The following is a 4,597-nucleotide window of genomic DNA, read 5'->3' as shown; positions in this document are numbered from 1 at the left end:
AGATTCAGGCTGCTGCCCCTTTAAATCCTTGCACACCCCGCCTGTGGGATCAGGATTCCCACCAATAGTATTGCGGTCACGTATCAAAAATAATAAGCGTGACTCAAATATTTAAAAACATATGTAAAAATGTATAGCACAAATTTTATAAAATAATGCAAAATAATCGGAATGGCAAAGAACGTGGTCACAGATCAAAATAATAATAAGCGTAAATCGAAAAATTAAAAGCACATTTAAAAAAATAACAAGCATGAATCAGAACTTTAAACACATTAAAAATGATATTGCACAAATCTTAAACTTGTGTTTATGCATTCTTAAAAGTTGTTTTCCTTGTTTTTATTACTCATTTCTGCTCTCTTACATTTTCTGCTCATATTTTACTCTTTTGTGTGCTTGTGCTGTTTTTCTCTTTGCTCTTCTTTCTATGTTTTGCTCTTGCGTTTCCAAATGTTGCAGTTTGAGTTTCATGTAAATTAGGCCGGCCTCAAGAGCCACCATTGGTCCACTAGATCTAGAATGACAGCTCCTCCTCTAGCCAATCAATCGAAGAGAGGGAGATGACATCACTTCAATACGACTCATGGCTAGTGATGCTCACACTCATAAAGTAGAAGATAACAGTTTAATCTGAAACTTTACAAGGACTTTCAATCTGTAAAGTTATCTGAACTATGGAAAATCTTTTTGAGAGAGAACTCTTTTTATTGTGCAGTCTACTTATGATTGTAATCTTTATGTTCATAATATATGGTATTTGGTGTTAAAATATTACTTGGCTGATGGTGCTAATATGCTAAGGCTACTGTAGCTAATATACTTCTTAATTGTTGTTAAACAATCATAGGTAAATGTAATATTCACGTAAGCACTGAATATTTGTGACACTGATTTACGGCACGACAGCAAGTTGCTGTGGGATTATTGGCTTGGCGCCAGTTGCATGTGATATGTGAATACTGCTACGCGTTTGCCAGTAAAGCTCCAAGTTTATTCTGTACTCGCTGTACGTCTCCTTATTTTGCACGCCTTGTGCAACATATAACAATCCAAGAATAAGACAGTAAATTAATTCTAAGACTGAATGTATCATCTCTGCATTGACTACGATAGTGTACCAGAGAAGATACAGAAACCAGGTGGATTTGATATGCAGTGATCTATTCACACATTTATTGTGTTTATTTACATACTATAAGATTATTGTTTTAAATAAAAATAAATAAAAACAAAATTATAGATCAGGGATAGGCAACATCAGTTTTGGAGTGCCGCTGTCCTGCAGAGTTTAGCTCCAACCCCGATAAAATAAAATAAAAAAACTCACCTGTCGATAGTATTAATAATCCTGAAGACACACTGATTAGCTGGTTACGGTGTGTTTGATTAGGGTTGAAGCTAAACTCTGCACTCCAGGGGTGTATTCCAGAAAGCAGGGATAACTTACTGTCACATATAACCTGAACTCTCGGTTGATTAACCCAAACCTTGCTTACTCGAGGTATGCTGGTTCCAAAAATGCGTCCGGGAGTAAGTTCCCGGTTAACACACAAGACATTCTCAACAGAGCGACGAATCGATGATTCACCATGGAAACAGACGCTAAGAAAAAGCGCGCCATTCTACTTCATTCTTCTTCTTTTGTTTAATGGCGATTTACATAACCTACTTGGTGCACATCACCACCTATTGGGTGGTTATGCAATCATTTTTTATTCTTAATATTGTTTGATGCTAATTATTTAATAAGATATTACATATATAATATGTATTTTATTATAGAAATCATAGCATAGAAAATGTCCTGTTATAAAGGATAAAAAGCAGATCCATGTGTGAGATGACAATAAAATAAATTCATATATTAGAATTGAATAAACATTTATATATTGTATAATATAACATTGTGTATATAACTGTAACTATATAATAAATGTAGATACATTAATATAACCATATTGATAATATAACACGCATCTGAATTCCTCTTAAACTAACTAACCCTTGAACATAACCTGCTCCGGAGCAGGTTATGTTCAGAGAGCAAGTTGCTATGGCTACTTACATACCCTAAAAGTTACCTCCGTTTTTGGAACCGAAAGTTGAGGTTATCCGCTTACTTACTCTTAAACATACCCAGGTATGTCACATAACCTGCTTTCTGGAATACCCCCCAGGACCGACATTGCCCAAACATGTTGTAGAAATATTAATTTAAATGGCCAGTAGGTGGCGGAAAGTTCATTCAAACTTCTCCTTCAAATCAGGAATTCATTAATGAAACACTGCTGTGCTGCTCAGAGAGGAGCAAAGCTGTTCTGCTGTGACTTTGTTTGATACTCCTTTCATCAAAACACACTCAAAATTAACTTATAGCTATATTGATTTATACAACAGCTCAATAAACATTTGCAGTCGCTCTAATATTGGGGAAAACACTCTTGCTGATGTGAAGGCTATTGCTTAACTTTATAATTTTTTTAATGTCAGTGTTAAAATGTTATCAAATTCATAAACCATTTCCCTTCTCAATGGCATACTGTACATGGAAGACAAAATCTATAAATTTGTTTACAGGAAAACAATACATGACAAAATATGCACAGTTTACAATTACGAGCAACATACAATGATCTAAACCAGTGGTTCCCAAACTTTTCAGAGTGGAGTCATTTACTGAGACATTTATCATCCTTCTGCGTACCCCCTCTTTTCCACTTAGATTGTAAATTTACGGGACCGTATTTGCCCCCTAAATTGACTTTCTAGTGCAGTTTTTAATCTTTATGAATATTTTTATAACATTAATAATGTTTTAAATTAAAAAATGTTCAATAGAGAAATATGCAATGCTAAAAATGTGAAAAGTGATTATTTTAAATACTAAAACCGTCAGTAGATCGGCGGTAAGTCACTGTCTTAATGCGTGAGTCATTCATTCAAAGAAGCAAGTGGCTGTATTAATGAATGAATCATTGAATCATAACTTTCACAAACAATTCGTTCAAAGTTGCAGATTCGTTCTCGAAACACTGCTGTGTTGTATTCCTGCTGTTGTTTTCGTTGCAAAATAGAGCAAATACTGACAATACTGAGAAGAATAACACTTAATATTACCCCTTTGTTTGTTTAACTGTTGTGTGGATATTTGGATTTGCATTCTTGCTCGTATAATGTTATCAACATTAAAAACAAGAACTCACAAAAGGTAGGCTATGTTTTGTATCAAGAGTTTGAAATTGATATTTATGCCCATTTTGTGCCAGGCTATTGTTCTTCATGCTAGTAAGTGCTAAATCTGCAGGTACAGAACGGCAGTATGTAGCGTGATTTGCTCAGGCAGCACACAACCTACTGTATAAAGCACCCATATGTGCGTTGCATGTGGAAATGGACTCTGTCAGATTTGACCGCAAAAGATGTGGTATTTTGATTGGATGTCATATGGCATATTGTGCCTGTTAGAAAATACATGATCAGTTTTCATGTTATTTTAATGTAGGGAAGAATTAAATGAACGGCAAAATTCTGCATTTTGTTCGCATACACCCTCTGTCACCCATCGTACCCCAGTTTGGGAACTATGACAACAATTAAACAATTGCCATGGCATATCTTACTTTAAATGTAATTCACAAGCAAATATATTATTAAGGTAGTTTTCATATGTTATATTCTCTTGTGCAAAAGACAGGAATAAAAGAGACAACAAGCAAGCATATTATTATTAATATTAATATTATTGTATGAATACTATAAATATCTAACAGTAACATAACAGGTATAGACAAGCCAGGCACACATAAGAGTGATGTCGTGTGGCTGCTGCATGGTGGCCGCTGCGTTTCACGGTGCCAAGTCCAGTGGTGCAATAAAGATGAATATAACAATGATGGATCATCAGACAGGCGCAACTGTGACAGGTTGTCGTTAGGATGGTGAAATTAATAATAAAAGATTGTCTCGGTAAACGTATATACCGGTGACAGGTCGATTTGCAGGTACATATACATTATAACGGTGTCCTGCCACAGAGAGAGTTTACCCCAGCTCGGAAATTGCCAGCTGTGATGGTTACCTTGAAGCTGTGAAGTGATGTCATCTCCTTCTCTTCGATTGATTGGCTAGAGGATGTCAATCTAGAACTAGTGGACCAATGGTGGCGCTTAAGCCGGCCTAAATTATATGAGACTGGAACTGCAACATTTGGAAATGTAAGAGCAAAACGTAGAAAGAAGAGCAAAGAGAAAAACAGCACAAGCGCACAAAAGAGTAAAATATGAGCAGAAAATGTAAGAGAGCAGAAAGAAAAGAGTAATAAAAGCAAGGAAAACAACTTTTAAGAACGCACAAATTTAAGATTTGTGCAATATCATTTTTGATGTGTTTAAAGTTTTGATTCATGCTTGTTATTTTCTTAAATGTGCTTTAAATTTTTTGATTCACGCTTATTATTATTTTGATACGTGACCGCAATACTATTGGCGGGAATCTGATCCCATAGCAAACAACCTATTAAAAGTTCACGTAAATTTCGAAATCCCCGGATGTGTTCTTGATCCGCCCCCTTTATTGAGGCAGCCAGGTATCAATG

Source organism: Chanodichthys erythropterus, chromosome 22, assembly GCF_024489055.1.
Source record: "Chanodichthys erythropterus isolate Z2021 chromosome 22, ASM2448905v1, whole genome shotgun sequence".
Taxonomy (NCBI): Eukaryota; Metazoa; Chordata; class Actinopteri; order Cypriniformes; family Xenocyprididae; genus Chanodichthys; species Chanodichthys erythropterus.
This window is presented reverse-complemented; position numbering follows the sequence as displayed.